The sequence below is a fragment of the Amblyomma maculatum genome, chromosome 6 (assembly GCF_055883805.1).
Source record: "Amblyomma maculatum isolate TAMU_Amacu chromosome 6, ASM5588380v1, whole genome shotgun sequence".
NCBI lineage: Eukaryota > Metazoa > Arthropoda > Arachnida > Ixodida > Ixodidae > Amblyomma > Amblyomma maculatum.
The window spans coordinates 60,053,668-60,073,711 of NC_139349.1; the positions used below are offsets into that span (position 1 = coordinate 60,053,668).

General features: G+C 43.4%; 1 long non-coding RNA gene across 1 annotated transcript in view; it reads left to right on the forward strand.

The window, feature by feature from the left end:
* The first annotated feature begins 85 nt into the window (after positions 1-85).
* LOC146185844 (uncharacterized) overlaps positions 86-20,044 on the forward strand; it is a 93,955-nt gene continuing 73,996 nt past the window's right edge. The window contains exons 1-2 of the long non-coding RNA XR_014707824.1: positions 86-230; positions 305-370. This is a non-coding gene — a long non-coding RNA (uncharacterized LOC146185844). The remainder of the gene's footprint in view (positions 231-304; positions 371-20,044) is intronic.

Consider the following 20,044-nt stretch of genomic DNA (forward strand, 5'->3'; position numbering starts at 1 on the left):
GGACACGAGAAGAAAGTTCCGTTTTTGTGACCAGAGCCCGCCCAATGGGCTCCGGGCCCAATCGACCACCCAGACGTGAGCCCAATCGTCCACGTCTGGGTGGTCGTTGCCATTAAAGATGGGAGGGTGGCTAAGTTTCGTGAGTACTGCTGGCTGAGGCGATGTTCCCGCGGTGGTAGGGGCCTCCTCGGAGGTCATCGTGGCTGTTTTTGACGTCGTTGTGATGCCAGGTAGGTGACGGCTGCTGGGCAAATCCAGCTTTTGGCAGCGTAAAGGGGTTAATCTGTGCGCACGGGAATTCCAGCACCTCCACCAAGGTGATACGTGGCAGAAGGCTGGTTCAGGAGAACCACAACAGCTGATGACAGACGTAAGTGTTCTGGCAAGCACCAACCCTAGCTTCGGCTTCGTCGTCTCTCACTGTTTTTCATCGTCGTTTTCTTCGATGGCATATACGTAACAATATTTAGGAATCAAGGGAACAAGAAAATAGAGCTAATATGTTCAATTGATCTTAAAGACGATTAGCTAAGGCAGCCGGTCGTTAAACTACCTAGTGGTCAAAGTGTACTGACTCTGCTTAGTCTCGCTCTGATAATGTTGCCAATTGTTCAGTCAGCTGGTAGCTAGTATGCGTGTAAATTATTTATTTATAAAGCTATAAATTACACTGCGTATCATAAAAGATCTATAGCCTCAAAGTCGGGCCTCTCCCGTACTCAAAACTGCACGCGAATACTATTTTCATCGGCGACATGCTTAAATGGTCACCCTGTACGATAGCAAGGATTTGCCACTGCGGAACACACGCGTGGCGCCTATTCTGGCTTCATTTTCACCTGACAGCAGAAGCTGCCTAGACACTTCTGCTCACAACTGACGGCCAGTCAGCAACCGCGTTCTGCCACGTGACATGACCTGCGTCCCTGTCAAATACCAGCGCACCTGCCAACGCGGCTGTGTCACGTTGCCTCACGACATCACAGTTTGACAACCGATGGACACCGAATTTTTGCTCCAGTTAGGGTTCGTATCTATCCCATAAAATAATCAAAAGAAGCCCGCTTTCTTGCATACCAGTGTCCTCACATTTTACAGAAATGAGGTCAGCGACTGTGCTTTGAAAACAAGAAGGAAATCCTTGAAACCGTCCAGAGATGGATGCGCCTGGAAATGGCGAAACAAATGCTTCTTTCGGGACGCTCAGCCCACCGACGACATGATTTTACTCTTTTTAGTTCAGAGAGTAGAATTCGAGAAATTGGAGACGAGCTTTGAGAAATCGCACAAAAGGAATAAGCTACAGAATCTAACTTTTCTAATCCATTCGTGGTCTTTGTAGAGGGCACGAACTGTGTTCTCAACGTGTGCTGAAGAGAAAGTGATGAGCTAGACTTGTTTTCAGCTCCGAAGCTAGTTTAGCTACCTTGTCATTCAAAAATGGCACAAGGCCTCGAAAAAAGATGATTTTTGAAAATAAGTTCGTCTCTAAACTTAAATCTTCAAATACCTTGAGGTACTTACATATTGTGGTTTTTTAGCATCTTTGATGAAATGAATCTCGTATCACGACAAAGAGATGGCGTTGAAAAATAAAAGAAAAACAAGCAGAGCCGCAGATCCATGTTTGATTGCTTCATATTTTTCAGCCACGAAGCGGTGGGTGAAGTAACCATAAAAAAGCACAGAAATCTGTGAGTTAAGATGAAGTTTAAAAAAAGTCCGTCTCTGAACCCAAATCTTCATAAAACGTCCGCTGCATACGGCTCGTGGCTTTCAAAACCTCAAAGAAAAAAAAATTGCATCAGGTAAAACGGACACACTTACAATATCGAGTGATGAACACAACAAGCTGCAGTTTTATGGTTTTACCGCTTTAAGTGCTTCACCCACGAGACAACTGCTTTATTTAAATTCGCCTACTGGTACAAAGTCAGAGCTGTCCGGTTGGGAGGTTCAGTCTGTAGGCTCAGTGCGGCACGCAGCAAAATCGTTTGAAAAACAATTCGAAGGCTCTAATGAAGACTGTTTTTATCGGCAGTTTTATTCAGTGCTTGTTAAATGAACTTGAGTTTGGTTCATGAGAATAAACTCGCAGTCTTGAAGAGTTATCATAATTAATACGGAGACCTTACACGCTCGTAATAACTTGCAGAGGCGCTAGCTTCCAAGCTTGCTCAGGAGACTTGAACACTGGTGTTCGCATAGGCATTGCGCTAAGTACACTAAAGATATGCGCCACTTTGTTCCAGTTCAGTTTTCTTTCGAAATGTGTATCCACTAATGATCCAAAATTTCTAATACTTGTCGTTTTCTTCGCCTGAATAACTATATGCCTGGGGCAACTCCGGCAAACAAGAATACAATCAAGACAGCGAGTAGAATATCCTAATTCATATTGCCAGGGACGAGGAAGAAGCGGGCAGCGGCGCGGGCAGTAGCTTTCGCGCTAAGCTCGCCGGCATTCATTGTAGTTGTCTCATTGTCATCCGTCATCTTCTGTCTGTTCCCTGGCGTGCCACCCTATAACAATCTATTCTTAACTTCGACTTTTCCCAGCTTCTGCCAAACCTGAAAATAGACGAAGTTGGAATGGCAGCAATACAATTATGCAAACGAAACCTGATATGCGCGCTAAAAAGATGCACGAAACAGGAGAGTAAGACAAATCAAATATGATTTAGAACTAAAAGCAATGCAGAGCAAGCAAATCATACTGCAAAGTTTTAAAAGCTTTAAATATAAAAACATTCCCATGCATAACCTTCCTCGAGAAAAACTTTTACGTTTGATGAATCTACACGCATAATGTAGAGCGGCTATTCTGTTGCTAGGAATCTGAAACGATAACTTGGCCAGTGAAACAAAACCAATTTTGTAAGAATAGTTGCAAAGAAACAAAGTACATTTGACAGAACGGTACTTTTCTGAGCTAAATGATCAGCAAGATCTGAGACAATATACGCAAATGTAATCAGGAGGTAGGCAACGTTGCAGCTTGTGCTTCCTTTCAGATAAGAGATTAAGGCACCAATATATTTCCACAGTGAGCACTACGGTGCTCTGTATTCCAGAACGTGAGCTTTCTTAAAGTTTAAATCAACACAGAAAGAAACCTGGAGTGCAATGCAAAAAACGTTATCACACTGTATCACTGCTGAGCCTGACGAGCACTTCTCTAGAGACGTAGAAACTGGTTAATGCGGGACTTCTCGAAAAATTTAATACACAAATAGATTTACATATTACTGCGAATTACCCGCTGCCAAATTTCTCTCTCGGATTCGCTGAAATATGCGTAGCCTTGATCTTTTTACGGATGGCGATACGCATCTCTGCACTGAAAGTCTACATTTATTACCAGGTTAATAAGACTACATTTATTACCAGGTTAATAAGACTACATTTATTACCAGGTTAATAAGACTACATTTATTACCAGGTTCAGTAAAATTGATACTAAAGGCGGAGGCTGAAAGTTCTTCCAATTTGAAAAGTTTCCTTTTAATTGAAGAAAAGCTGCTCCTAAATTTGCCATATGACACCCGACACAATTCAGAAGTACAAGGTGTCCAAAAATAAATAAATCCAGTGAGAAACAAATATTATATTATCTGCTAGAAACTCTTACCTTGGCACAAAAATAACTAGAAGTCTCGCCTTCCCAGCTTGAACATCAGTATGAAAGAATGCACTAAGCACTATAGGTTGTGAAAGATAATGGAGTTAAGAAAATAGAATGTGGAGGGAACCAGCCACATATTAAGGAGCCTAAGAAAAAGTCGATAATTAATCAGGAATCTTGGACATCGCGTCGGCGAATATGTTTCCACTGTCTAAAGAATGCGGAAGTATAACGGTCATACCGGTCCGTAATGCGGAAATCATCGAGCAGTTTCGGAGCTGACGTGCCAATTGACCACCGGAAATTCCTGCTTAGAGCGCAGGTCAGTGCGGATGTCACATACATTCTTCAGTAGACGTACAGATTACCGTGTTGATATTTTTGTGCTGTCATGGACATTCATACCTCTCAGGTTATTAGCTGGAGTGGGTAGGAGCGAGGATGCTTCCGCCTTTTATCTCTCCAAAATAGTGGGCGCAATCACGAGCGATTTTCATCTCTGAACCGCCGGTTCATTTTGGTGGTTATTAGTAGTGAAGAAAGAAGCTGCGCACAAAGCGAGAACAAGGCAGTCTAGAAGGAAGCAGCTAATCTGGGATTTTTTAATTTAGTCACATTTAATGCTAGCTCATTCATCTTCGAACTAATGACGTAAAGGCATCTAGAAATTTTTATATGTACCAACCGTATTTCTTACCCGAGACGTATTTTAGTGTTTAATATTTGTGTTAGTCTATTCGCCCCTTACTTGACCCTGATAGTATGTGTATTCTTTGAAACACCTTATTCTTTGAAACACCGAGGCAGACGCAGTGACAGCCAAAAGCCCACACTAGTACTTCCAATTCCGGTCTTCCGCTCTCAAGATGTACATTACTCCAATTTATAATCCCTGCTCGTATTGAAAGGAACGAGAAGATGTAGATTTACACAAAATGTAGGGGTTGACTAATATTTATTCAATTGATGGTTGCAATTTATTTTGCTATTTTAGAACAAGGACTCTACGTTTGGTAGTAGAGCGTACGAAGCATTTTCTACTTACAATTGGCCACGCACACAGCCAATAGTGACTAGGTTGTATCTCACTTAATATTCGAACGCCCGGAGCAAGGAAATCACCTAACTGCTTGTAGATTAAAGAGGGACCTTAAAAAAAGATCGATCTGAGCGCTACTGAGAAAACATCATTATGCATTCAAAAGCTGTTAGGGCCGGGGCTAACTTGTGTGCGGCCAAACTGGCGCTCATGTCGCTGAAATAATTCTTTGAGGATAGTGGCATCCTCACCAAGTATTAGATGCTACTCGAGTCACCAGACATAACATCTACTACATCTCTCCTCGCCTCGCGAGTTTTCGATATTAGTGCTTACTTTCATATTCAGATATTGCTATTATGTGAGTAAGATTCAGACAAACCACCCATGTGCATTTAAGAGGAATAAAAGACTTGAAAAAAATATTTATTGCCTCAGGGCATCAGAGGGTTACGTAATGAAGGATGATGAAGTTATCCTTCATTAGATAACCCTCTGAGGCCCTGAGACAAATAAATATCGTTCATTAAAAACAAGTTCCCTTATTGAAACGTGGGCTTGGCTTGCGAACTGCGGCTCCCTATCAAATCCTTGTTCAGTTCTCTTTCAACTTATGCCGCCGTCTTCATCTCGTTCTGTGCGCTATTAAGTCGTTCTTGTGTCCACATGTTATTGACAATATTATATTTATATGTATACTTGCCTAATGCTGCGCTCAGATTACCATTCTTGTGTCCATGCGTTCTTGACTCTTCCTAGTGAAGTGTAAATCTACTGTTCCCATTCCGCACAGACGGTCATCTGCGCAAGCTAGATACTGCGCATGCGCGAGATTCATCTCCGCCGTGCGCTCACTGCTTTAGCTAGCCGCCAGCCGAGCCGAGCGGAACGTCATGCTCAAAATCACGTCGTCATTGGCTCACATCACATTCCGTTGAAAGCGACAGACTGAATCTGAACATCCTGCTGATGTAGCCGAGGGAGAGGTCGACAAAGTTTACGTTCTTTAAATATAGGTTTAGTTGGGTTGAACCTGAAATCTTTCCTCGCACGCTTAAGCCACGATTGCTGGGCTTTATAGCTTATCGTTTATGGTTCACTAATGTATTACCTGATTACTAGCGCAATATTGTTCTCTACTGTTTTGATTGAGAATAACACCCCTATAGTACTGCACATTGCATATTCAAAATGCATATACTAAATAGGACCGACGAAATGGTTAGTGAGAGAGTATAAATAGGAACTTGAAGGAAAATAACAATAACTAGACAGGTTTATTAGTCACGTGATTGAATTCTTAGCCGCGGACATTCTCCATTAGTAACACAGTCCTCATACGTCTATAACAGGACCGTCACTTGGCGATCGGCTGTAACATATTCGCCTCTGTATTTAATTCGCGAGATATAGTTTTAGCCCGCTCCAAAACCAGCGCAATCTCTCGATAACTAGGCCGCAAAAATACAAGATGAGGCTAGTCATATTTTATCCAGGCACATAGCATAATACTCACACTTGTATGCATTACAAGAAAAAAAAAGAAAATCACATTATTTTCTCCACTCTGTATAAATTCACGTACCATTTTGTCACCATGTTACACGGCTGTGACCGCTAAATTAGAAGTTCATTAGTGCAATGTTAATTAGTTCTAATAGAATGCATTAATACGTAGCTATCAAGAAACACTCCATGTTTTTAACAATTTGCACTAATGTTATTCAAAGAAAACCTGAATGAAATAAGCAATTGTTTTTTCTAGTTTCAATATCGCCCCCACAGACATGTTGTCGATACTTTCTTAAACGGCGGAAATCCGGAAATTAGCGAGATCCATGGTGTTAGGCTGTAGAGGAGTTTTCAAAAGACGGTGGTCACTCATCAACCTTTCATTTGGTTTACGTGTCTACGCCGAGACATTGCGTAACACGCTTCCGCCGCGAAGCCTGATTCAGGGTAGAGAAGCGTTGCACACACTACGGAAAGAAAAAAAAAAAAGCCGCCTTCGAGGCGCTTTCGAGGTGCTGCAAAAAATGTACGGCGCAAATCTCGCTCTTTATGACACATTTAATCGCATTAAATTAGCATTAGAAGCAACATGTAAAATGCGTGTTATGATCGTTGTAACTGCGCTAGAGCAGGAAAAGTGAATAAGCTCAAAACACACGAATACGTACAATAATAAGTGAAAACAAAATACTTCAGATTCGTCTACATAGAAATTGTATTCAATATTTTACTTCTTGTTCTCATGAAACAATCAAAGTAAGTGACACTAAACAACTATAAAATACACCTTGAAGTAGTGCCCAGTGCCCCATACATCGACGGCAGAGCATAGATGTTGCAGCACTAAGCTATTCCAGGACCAGGCTAAGTGAAAATTCCTAGAAACTTCAAATGCCTTAGTGAATTTAATATAAAAAATACATGAGTGGCTGCGGACGTATTTGCTTTACTTGCGCAAAGTCGAAGTGAGATGAAAATGAACCCTCCAACCTAGTACACAAAATTGTGTCCTTTTAGGTGACTTAGACCATATGAAACGTACTGTGGTCGATGACATTTCTTTCAGGGGAAGGTTTTGAGCTCAATAAGATTAATATTACTTGTGACCAGAGGAGTACTCTCCCATGATACCTCCCTCAAGAATGCTCGTGATTTTTCAAGGCTGCAGAGATCCAAGGACAAAAAAGCAAACGGCGCGTTTCAACCTTTCAATGCGATAGCGTTTAAGGTCCCGTGTCAAAAAAGAAAAAAGAAAAAAAAAAAGATCAGAAGTAAAGAAACGATAATAGTATTGCGGAAACCCGAGGCGTCGAGCACAGTTCCTTCCCAGTGGGAAGCGAGCATGCAACCGCTCCTCCACAAAATATTTTTCTTTATTGCCGGCTCTCAACACAATTCATAAAGCGTGCTGGTCGCACTTCGGCTTGCACAACATTAAAGGCTTTTCAGTGATACCAAATCATCAAATACAGCCATCCACTGAGGCGGATCTGGCAACGCTCGATACACCTCTTGAAGATAGACAACACTTTTAATTAAGTGCTAGCGCACGGGTGAACAACAAGCTCGGCGTGTTTAAATTGCATTTTCGTTTTCCATAAAGCACGGGGACCCAGTAGCATAATTTAACAGTATGTAATATTATCCAATGAATCTACCGGTAAGAAACGTATGCCATATGTGTCTAGCGGGAGTTGTGTCGGTAATGTGCGCTGTAATACATCCCCGAAAAATATTGGGTAGGAGCAGTCCAGGAATACGTGCTCTATTTATTGGGTTCCAAGCAAATAAAACACTTTGTTGTCCAAAGTATGAATATCCGCTTGTCCTGATGGCATGAAGCAACAGGAGGAAACAAATTCGTCTCGCTGGTACTCTCCCATGGAAGCCCAAATGAACACCGCCCACCCTGCCACAGAACTGCTTATCTCCGAATGACGGTGGACCTAAAATATGCGTTGCCTTATGACTCTCAGCTAATGTTTAGGTGCGTCATTAGAAAGAAACTATTACGAAAGTAATAGTTAAGCGAGTAGCGCCGTATCGCAGGTAAGCAAAGCGGAAATGTTATTTGCTACTCGCTTAACTATTACTAATAGTTAAGCGAGCAGCAAATAACATTTCTGCTTTGCTTACCTGCGATACGGCGCTAACTTTTACCTCGATGGTACGGTGCTACAGCAACAGACGGCGCGAGCCGATGCCCGATTCAAAGCCTATCACGTCCATTCACCGTCTTCAAAGCATTGGGGTTCAAGGATAGCGCCGAAAAAATAGACTACACAGACTTAAAGCAAGAAGAAATAACCAAACGGTGGTAATCTGATTGGTAGTTAAAATAAGGCAGGAGTGAAATTTCACCGTGCACTAAATACAAAAAATACAAAATAGAGTACTCGACACAGAAAGATGGTGTAAGCCACCGTCGTTATCTATTTATCTGTAGTATGTAGGCAAGCGAAGTAGACGGGCGTGCTTCTGGCACACTCTGGAACGTGTGCGCTGCTACTGAGCTGAACTCTTAAAGACGAAGATGAAGCGTCCTCCGATCCTTTCCCAAGCTGACTCGGCTGCACAGCCACAGAAGGTTGTTCGGCAGTACAGCGCTCTCAGACTGATGCCACTTGAAGCCTGTTTAATGGCTGTACGCGGCTTTTGAAGCTTGCGACGGTTCAAACGATCATGCCGCCGGGAAAAATGTTGTGTCGTAACGTGTGTTACAAGCGGCCACACGTTAAACCGGCACGTCTTTGAGCAAGTCGCACGCGATTGTGCTTCATGAGCGCCTGGAGCTCTGCGGTGGCTAGCAGACCACTCAGAGTTTTATTACGTCATCAGGCATTGCGTATTTGCATCGTGATATCATTTCTGCAAACTTTATGTCTTTGGCAGGGTTGACACCTGACTGACTGAGCGCAGGGTCGGGCCACTCGGGTATCTCGACGAGGAATAGTTTTGCAGAGTTGAAATGATTTATTATAAAGACAGATAACTGTATCAATAAAATAAAAATAATTAGAGTAATTTTTATTGAAGTTCTAATAATTCATAATACTGATTACTGCCAAAACTAAATTTATGAACGTGACCAAGCTGAATCGCGGCAGATACTGGTCAGGAAAGGGATAATTATTGCAGATGCGCTTCTATCATCCTTAGAGTACGCATAAAAACAGCGGGAAGTGGCTCAGGCTCGGCGCCATAGATATTTTCTTTATTCAGATAACTTTATTATTTCAAGCATCCCGCGTAAAGGATGTGGGATCGGATCAAAGCGACCGCGTATCGAACGACACAATTAGTGCATATACTTAAGGTTGTGCATTCCTTTGATCGTGCGCGCGTAATCAGAGCTTTCGCTTAATAAGCTTTCTAATCAATAGGGGCTTAGTGATTGTGCTCTAATCCCCACATCGTCTTTACAGTGCTTCCCGGCCTTCTTTTGTCCATGGCCGCCTCTTTAGTGATGACATCTTCGGGTTTTTTTTTAGACTTTTTGCTCTTACACGAGGTGTATATGATGTGCAACAGAGAACCGTTTTATTGTTTTTTATATCACTTTACTCGACGCCTAATTCCATTTGATGTATTCGATAAAAAAAAAGTTCGTATAAGCTATTTTGTTTTTTCAATAATGGGGTTGCTTACACAATAGTTGTTAACTTAGACACTTTTTCAGCCCGGCGCCGGCACCAGGACACGTATAGGAGTCATAGATTTTATGAAACGAGTACAGTTATTGTACAACAGCAATCTCTTCGCCTTTCATTGCACTTATTTTGAAAAAGTGCCTGCATAAATGTGTTGTAGCACAATTCTAACAAATCTAGTACATGGATAGCAGACAAGAAGCTGCCGCATTTCACAACATTGGTAATTATTTAAGAAAAGAAAAACAATTGCTCCTAACTCTTTTCTGATTCTCGGTATCTTGATGTGCTAAATAAAAAATCAAAGTTTTATTTTTATCCAATAATGGAATTCACTACAGAAAAGGCTTTCTATTTGGATGAAGTTCAAAATAAGAAATGAACGGTTGACAATATCCTGCGAGTAATATTATTTATTTGTAATCTATTTGTCGACAGATAAAAAAAATGTGAAATTGTTAAGATTTCTGTGCCACAGTTCCGGAGTAGACATTGCCAATGATAGAAATTGTCTTTACATAGTTTATACAGCATAAACCCTTTTTGCTTCCTCCTCTCGAAAAGCTTTAATCTAGCTGGAAATGAATGTTAAATCAGGCTTGTTATCAAAATTTATCACCACTAACTACAGCTTAATAAGTACATTATTTCTCTGCTTCTTTCTTCTCTTTAAAGGGGCCCAAAACAGCCTTAGCGATACAGTTTCCCTATGCCTAGTATGTGAAAGAATGTCGATGTAAGATAACCTTCCCGCAAAAATTTTTTAAATGCGGCATTTGGAAGCAGAGTTATTTGCAATCAAATTTTGAATATCTGCGCCTTCGCGGCTTTCCTCCTCTTTCCAACTTTTTAGCGCGCGCAAAGGCTGGCCCTCCTCCGAGGCCTCGCCCACTGACACGTCACAACTGACGCATCTGCGCTTTTACTTTTTTTGCTTAGCGCCACACGCCGCAACTTCCGTTTTGTCGCGCTTGCTTGCCGACGCGCCGCCGGGGGCCTCGTCGTCTGCTTCATCGTCATCGCCCTTCGGCAAGAACTCGCAAGTTTTGTTGCCACGCTATACATCCCTGGCGTTGACCTCACCTTCGATTTTGTGTTACGTCGTGTGCGCGACGGGTGCAGAACAGTTCTGGGCTAGACTGGTCACTCTCTTGAGTTCGCGAAGACAGTTATCGAAGCGCTGAATTGTTGTTGTTGACGGGACATGAGCGGGAGGTTGTTACAGTGTGCAGTCCCTGGCTGCGAAGGTATTGCTAGTAACGGCAGGAAAAACATTCTGCATCAAGTGCTTCAAAACGCCAACCACCGGAAACAGTGGCTACAGATCATCAGATAGCCAGCATCGGTGAAGACAGCGTTTATCTACGTTTGCTTTACCCGGATATGTGGTTCGCGATTTTGGGATCCCAACAAGACAGTCTGCATGAAGGAGCGGTACCAACGCTGTTTCTTCCAACCCTGCCGGTAAGTGTAAAATGAAAAGATTGTGATAATATTAGCTTTAGACGTGTTATCACAGTACAGAGTGGATTGTTTTTTTTAACTCAGGCGATCTTGCTCGGCGTTGTGGCATGCATATAGCAAGATTTGTCATGATCACTGTGAACTACACTGCTCAAAATAAACCAGTGGCGAGCTTACGATGGGATTTTATTATTTTTTAATGTTATGCTAGTCGACCCCACGCACCAATGCACCCATATAAGCCGTATACTATCATCGTCGGGGTTCAGCAGCGGATTCTTCAACGGCGTGTACTTGTGGGGGTCGAGTCCCATCTCGGTACTCATTCGCCGAAGTCGCTTTTCAAGCTCGGGGTTCATAATATCCGTACCGCAGCAAGGGCATGAGATCTTAGCGAAAGACTAGAAATTCAGAATCGAGATCGCAGAGAGCGGTCTTCCGGGCGTTGCGGAGGGAAACTCTCTCGTGCACCTTGCCCGAACCTTGAAACCTCCGTGTTTAGGTTCCTCTTGCTTTTGACTATATGATGCCCCTCCGTGAAAGATAACGATCGATTGTAAAGAAAAAAAAAAAGGAAGGGGATGAGGAGAAGGGGACTGCGTAGTTGTGCGCTGTGGTGTAGTTTGTCAGCCGCGGTTCGGCGTCAGCTGACTGCAACGGCGAACACGCGCGCCGACAGGAAGTAAACAAACACTGTTCGGTGCCCGATTATTATCGCAGCATAACTCCTGCCCTGTAGCTTTTTTTTTTTTTTTTTTGGTGCCGTGTGGTGTTTGTACAGAGCGCACCCTGAAATGTCGCGCGGATGGAGCCGCGTCCAAGTTTACCAACCGAGGCGGCCAGGAATTAGAAACACGTGAAAACCGAGATGGGCGTTGATAAGAAGAAAGAGAAGAAAGACAGGAATGAAGAGATGGAAACAGAAAAAAAAAAAAAAATGTGCCAAGAGGCTTTACCCTTCAGCAGGAGGGGGGGGGGGGGGGGGGGGGGGGTCGCGAATGAAACGTTATCACTCGCGTGAACTGGCTTAGTCGCTCAAAGTTGTGCCTCTTTATCCCTAAGCGATCAGCTGCCGATCGGAAGTGTAAGAGTTGGTTTTGACAGGAGCATAGACAGGAGTTATACACAACTAGACTGTCCCTGCGGAAAGGGGGGGGATTAACCGCAACAAGGGAAGAGGACTTCTCCAAATGGCTCACCGACAAGAGCCTTCTCCGGCTCCTAACGGAAAATAATTTGCACGGGTTCTTATAATATGCCTTATGGCAAGCTTGCGTAATAAAAAAAGAAAAAACAGCGCGCGCATGCAGTAGTGCAACGATCGAGTGACACAGTTCGGCACAATGTTACAAGTGGCTCACAAATGCACATTTATTTTTGTTCCAGCTTTTCCAGGAACAGCGGGTGCAGATCATCAGTCAGCTGGATGGAATGGAAGTAGACCTCGCAGGAGATGGGCGTTGCGACTCCCCGGGCTACAGCGCCAAGTACTGCACGTACAACGTTGTTATCATTCAGACTGACCATATTCTACAATGGGAAAAGGTAAGAATAGGAGAGGTAAGGCAATGCTGCGATATGAAGAAGTGCTACACAGATATGCTGAAACGGTCAAGAGACAAAATTCTTCCTAAATTTGTTCTTGACATATTTAAATGAGTTACTGACTGCTGAGAAGGCGCCTGCATCGTATAAGTAAACACTTTTGGAAGAGAACCGTTTAGGGTGTCGATGCCGCTTTGACAGAAATATTGTTCCATTGACGCGACCTAAGGCCACAACTGTTGCGCGCGTTCGTTTTTCTTTTTTTTTTTTTTTCGTGTTCATGCTAGGCTAGCTCTCGGAATAATTTTACCATAACAGCTAAATGGCCGGGGTCTGCAAGCATGTACACAGGCGTAAGGAAAAACTTCTGCCCAAAAGAATAATATCAGAAGGCAAAAAGAACTAGCAGCGAAAAACCTAAATATTAATTGGAATGACTAGTGATTTGAGGAAAGACGCATTTCATTCACAGAGATATTTAAAAACCGAAATTGAGCTGTGTTCTCTGAAAGACCACATGTAAACGACGCTCAGGTGAAAGATTCCAAGGTATATATAAACTACAAATATTAAATATAAGACGCTTACAGCACCCCCCCCCCCCCCCTTTCTGCGAGCGTGAGGAAGTCAGTGAACTTTGAGCGCGAGCCTAACAGAACAAATCTGGCGCCAGCCCGCAACACCAGCAAACATTCACAGCTAATGTGGGATTTGTACACCCTGTTTCGCTATAGACCGTTTTATCATGGGCGCTGCCATTTTGTGTAAGTGGTGCCATCTAGCGTCTATTAAGTTGAGAACATCCACAATGAGGTCCGATTCACTGAACAGGAGACAAGTAGCACACATCGACATTGCGGAGTTTTCGCGTGTAAATGTCTGCCTTCTCGAAGTACCTGGCTGAAAGAAAAAAAATCTTTTCAGAAGACGTCAAGCCATTCGGTCAGAAATGACCGAAATTTATGCGCCCGATTGGGTCGGCCGAGGCCTACAAGCCTGATTACAATTAATATAACATTTATGTGGCCCAGACAGGCGGCGGTCCCCGCCGGGGTGACGCAGTGGTTACGGCGCTCGACTACTGTTCCCAAGGACGCGGGATCGAGTCCCGACCTCCGCGGCCGCTTTTCGATGGAGGCGAAATGCAAGGCGCCCGTGTGCTATGCGATGTCAGTGCACGTTAAAGAACCCCAGGTGGTCGAAATTTCCGCAGTCCTCCACTACGGCGTCTGTCATAGCTTGAGTCGCTTTGGGACGTTAAAACCCCACAAACCACCACCACAGGCGGCGGCGCACCAATGGCCGCGAGGGAGGTGAAGCTAGCAAGGTGAAGTCAGCTTTCGATTTACTTTTTATCCTTAAATGATTTCTAGAGGTGGCTCACCCTAACAATCTTTGTTGTGTTAATCTGTCTTTCATATACTGTTTACTGATTGAGCGGATGGAGTTCCCACACCTGCAATGGGGTTTATAAGCATCCATTATCCATTTCGGATTCTTATACTGTGCCGCATGTTACTTTCGTGGGCGCTAAAGCCGGGATGTTCAAGTGTCCACAACCCGGGAATCGAATTTAGCATTGCCTGCATGGCTAAGCCACCGGTTTGCCGATGTGTGCGGGGAGTGGCGATGACTGTCGTCGACGGCAGGAGCTGTTATCGTGAAATATCTGCGGCTGGCTACTACCTGCGCTCGCCTGAAGCTACCGTCATGCTTAGTCTTATAGAATATTGACCTTAAATTATGTCTCATAATGACATCAGCGAAAGGTGCTTTTTGAACAATTATTGCACATTTCATTTTTGTAGTCGCAAAGTTTGCTTCATTTAAGCAATGGCTGCTGTTCCTATGACCGCATTAGCATATATTATCGGCAGCAAAGTCTTACGGATGCTTGCTTTCAGAAAACAGGTATGTATATTGTAGCGCGGTTTCACTAAAGAGCTGACAACTAATTTATTAGGCATTTTTGTCTTGAAGTGGGACATGTTCTTTCATACTTTCATAAATCTCGGGCGACTATACCGAAATAATTTTTCTTCGCCGGACGGCATCTCGTAAGTTTTTGCAGCAAAGAATATCATCCGCTTGTTGCCCAACGACTGCCGTCGTTGCGCGGGTATTGAATTTTTCCTTTCTCTTCTCTACAAACACCGTGGTTGGAACTTGCACGAAAGGCTGCCAGGGAAACATTTGCATTTGGTGCTTGAAATTTAGGGGCCGCTCGGCTTCGCCCGATTGTAAGAATTGCAACTGGAAGAGCGTTCAGCGCCACGCCCGCATACCACCACTGTTAATATTTTATCTTTTATTGATCATCTAATTTCCGATGTTAGTATTTTGGTAATTCGAACAATAGAGTAAACAAAAAGATTTTGCTGGTCGCGACACTTGTTAGTAGTTATGATCCTGCTAGCGGAAATGAAACGATTAGGGAGGGGAAAGAAAGGGGCGAATAGAAGGAAGTACAGGTGCGTGGTATGGTAGACAAGCGTAGAAAATATAAAAAGGCCGTGAATTAGAGCATTGCTCGCATCAGCAGAGGAAGAGTGGCGCTGAGCGGTCCGGTTCGAGATGATTTTCCTCCTCACCGCGAAAATGGTCTATAGATGAGCATCACTGACAACTAGTAGGACATTGTTTAGTCACTCATCAAGCCCTGCCACCCACTGACTGTGACGCTGCCGACCAAAATGATTCCAAGAAGTGCTTGAGACTGGGCTAGTTGGAACATCTCATAAATCCTGCGCTGCTTAGTTGTACACGGACAAAGGAGCTGGACAAACCTCAGCGTTTGTCCAGTTCCTTTATCCGTGCACAACTAAGCAGCGCAGCATTCATGAGAAGAGATTCCAAGAATTCTCTTTATTTTTCGTTAGGAAAAACGATAAAGGTTCTGCAAGGGAAGGGCAAGAAGCTTCAGTCCACTTGGTTGCAACACATGCAAATGCGCCATCTCTAGGCTCTTGAGCACCCGAACGACATCGAGACGTCATTGGCTTTTCAGGCTAGAACACCAAAACTCATTCCATGGTGCTGGCCGCGCGATTCCAGTGGCGGCCCAAGACACGCCATCCACGTGTTCATTCGAATCTTAAATACTGCTGTGTACAGCAACACCTCAAGCATTAAAGGTATACTACAAGGTCTCGTAGGGAGCGACGTACACATTAAGAAATTAATTCGAAGCGAGAGAAACAACATGGCGTTTGACGTTTTGGTGAATGCGGATGAGTTCGACTTCTTGCGGCTGGCTACTCATCGAAAATACCAAACAAAATCGACAGGTCTAAAAGACTGGCAATATATTTCAATGAAGGCAGAGCAAACTTAGCAGGTTTAACGTCCTGATCTCATCGTTTCTCCATAGAGGCGCTACTCCGGCTAGTGCAATATTTCTGTGGCGCTATACAGGATGCCCCAAGTTTGGCTAAACTAGGGATATCCTAGAGCTCTTTCGGTGCCTTCAGATGATGAACAAATGCTATCGATACACGAAATAAAATCCTCAGAACGCCTCGCTGTTTCATGGGTGAACGGCCGATGAAAACGCTGATTAATGACGCCCCTAACCAGGAAGGCTGAGTTTCATCGTTGCTTTGGAGCAAAATGAGAATCTGAAACAGTGCAAAACGTTCCTGAAGCATGGAGATTGACTCTGAGCACAGATTAACACGAATGCATTGGCGCCCTCGTGCAAAGATAAATGGAGCACGGCTATAACCTCTGCGCCTACCATTAGTTACGCCTATCCGTAAAGTGGTTCCGAGCGTAACGCATCCAAGTTTATGTGGTAAGCTGAAAGGGATAAGTCAGGCGCAGATAAATAGAAAGTGTTAACATAGATATGTAATAAACTACCCCTGGGAACGACTGCACAAAAAAAAATCTATTATTCGTGTTAAGAAGTTCGCAGGGGTCAAGTGGATGCAGCTAGCACAGAACCGGGTTAAGTGGAGAAATATGGGAGAGGCCTTCGCCCTGCAGTGGTAATAATCAGGCTGGTGATGATGATGATGATGATGATGATGATGATGATGATGATGATGATGATGATGATGATGATGATGATGAAAAGCGCCAGCTTGCTATTGGCGGTCTCATTCCATTTCGCTGTTTCCGCTCCTCTTTGTGTTTCGCACACGAGCGCCTTATGGTTAAAAAACGCTAGGTTATGCTTATCACTACTCCAAATAATAGGTTGTACACTCCATTAATTTCATTGATTTTTAAAGATGTGCTCTTTCAGTCATTGAGAGGGCGTTGTTTTGGCCTTTCAACCCCTGTGTTGGCGAACGACAACAGAATGAAGGCAAATTTGATAATACCGAATCTGAATTAAATATGAATAGTTCACTTGTAACATTGACTGTTAGGTTCGTTGTTGCAATTACACATCTGCAGCTTTCCACAAGTAATAACCATGTTACTTTTTTAGAATCAAGCAAATGTGATCTTATCTCAACTCTGCGATTCAGTAAAATTTATCCTACGCACGCACGCATTAAGCATGGCGCGTTTTTACGGGCACACTGAGGCGCCCAACAGTTGACGGTAATTCGTGAGAATGGGTCACGTGACGTCCTCTCCCCACACCACCCTAAAAACCTGTGCCGCGGCGAAGAACGCTGCGTGATATGTGCGCCACTGAGGGACGTCATTCCGCCCATTTCACAAAGCCGCTTCGCGCGTGCACGCCCCCTTTTTTCTGGTTTAAAACTCCAGCCGCGCATGTGTAGTTCTTAGGTTCTGTGATCGGCGCTGCCGGAGCCTGTCTCAGAGGCCACATTTGCGTAGTTTATATTCGTGAAAGGCGAATGCGGTAACTGTTAAGTGGAAAGATCGCCACTTAGCAGGTTGCTGCGTCTCCCAAGTAGGCTATGACCAGTAGCAGACGAATTTTCAACCATTACTCAGAGGGCGCCAGATCTTGTGAAAAAGGCGCATTGTTGGGGGTGTCGCGCGCCACCAATGACACGCCACGTTTGAATCGTCCGTGCGAAGCTGAAATTATACTTAACGACAGCACCGCAGATAACGCTTTCATTAAAGTTTAAAAATGACATGGCTGTGACTAACTTAGGTTAGTTACAGGGCACGCCTATCTGTTTAGGTTAGAAAACGAATAACTATGCATATTTTTAAGGGGCAATCATAGGAACAACGTTTTTTTTTTTTTTTTTTTCAATAACTTGCGACAACGTTTTTGCAAGCCAGTTGGCGCAATATTGAAAATAATTTGCACAGGAAACACAGGAAAGCACGAAGTAACAGGACAGAGTGATTTTTATGCCTGCCAGAAGTTTTATTGCCACGGTGCAGGTGCGGACAATTAATCTCGGAAACCGATCCTAAAAAATTCTACTTCCTCTTGAATGAAAGTGCCTGTACAATTTCACTCTGAGTGTAATCGCTAAATGTTGAGGACAATTTATACAACGTTAAAGAAACCAATGTATTTCATGAAATAAAAAAAAAATAAAGATAAGATGCCAGGAGAGGAAAAAGGGGGAAGGAAAGGAGAAACACCAAAAACGTAGACAAAAAAAAAACACAAAGAACAAAACGCAAGAGAGTCAGAGAGAGAACGCGATAGAGAAAAATTACAAATGGAATGCATAATACATAAACATAGAAATAATAGAAACGAAAGAATGAATGAGACAAAGAAAGAACGAACAAAGGAAAGAAGGGGCGACCACTAGGCATGCCAACCGGAGGTCAGAAATTTTGAAGTATCTTGATTTAGTCGCAACACTTCATTTTATGACCATAATCAGAATTCAATCTTTCGCAACAAAAGCAGAGCACAATATTAGCCGCGTTGTATAATAATGGAGGTACCTCACTGCCATTCCTCTGAAGTTCCAAGCTCACAAGCAGCTCATAAAAGCCCGCAGTACAGAAGTACAGAATGTCTCTTATACCCTTGCGAAGTGTACTCGGGGATGGAGTGACTTCTACTTTGGGTTTTCGACCAATACTGAGAAATATATACACGTTAGAACGTATTTGGTTTAAAAGCACCTGTATCATTAAAACTTCCGTCTCATGACCTGAAATAAAGATATATGGATGCGGTAGGTACTTGCCTATGTGGTACACATGCGCTGTTAATAAGGGACATATATGCTGTGAATTCAGTTCTCGGATCCCTGCTTTAAGCTTTGCCCGCGAGAGAAATGGGTTTCGAAAGTGACTAGCTTAACCTTAAGGAATAATAAAGATATCTCACGTCGCTATCATGCAGATGATCCCAGACGCCAGAACAAGAGCCTCGTATGCACCTCCGTGCCTCCTTCAAGAGCCTTATTAAGTTAGCCGTGCCATTTCCCCTCACATTTTATGCATAACTTCCTTCGCTGAGGCTAGTCTTCATTTGCAAACGACCAGTAACAGCTAAAAACAGCTCGTAATCTCTTTCGCTGCCTCGGTCTCGTTTCGTTAATGACGGCTTCCCTAGCAGAAAAAAAATGCGCTGCATGACTGGCTACGCTTCTACGTTACAATTCCCAAAATAAGTACAAAAAGCAAGAAGTGTGCCGCACACTATACTGCGTGATGGTTTAGGCCTGCATCACATTTCACCTAGTCACAGAAGACTGCGGGTTCTGCCAGGCGCGTTTCTGCCAGTAAATGAGGGTTATGTTTTGAGCTAGGCTCAGTTAACTGAAAGAAAAGATACGATTCTCGTCCAAAGCCTTCATCTTGTTTCTCGAAGAGGAGTGTGCCCTCTTAGCGTTTTGATGCCTCATGTACATTTGAGCTCATGATGGGTGTGCGTGTTGAGCATTACTGCTGGGACGACAAGTGCGTTCTCTTCTTTTGCCTTTCGAATCCCTTTTATTGCCCTAAATATTCAAATGCGCACGGTTTAGAAATAGCAGAGTTCTTGAAGTGCGGGAAATAAAAAAGCTAAACGCCGCTATGCATACGGGGTGTCGCGTTGCTTTGCACTAGACTTGTTGGGAACGTCAGAAGAGATGCGCTTTTTTATTTGTTAGGTTATTTGCGAACGAATATTGTTTTTTTAGGATCTGCGTAAAAGAATTATAGATATTTTTTTATAAACAGGAAACGGGGTCTTCATTTGTGGTGCGAGTAACTGTGAAAGGATACTGAAGTGTAGTTAACATGCCCTCCAAACATGCAACAATAAAAGTACGTAACAAGAAATCATCTCCAAAGTTTGAGCCCTACATCTTTTAC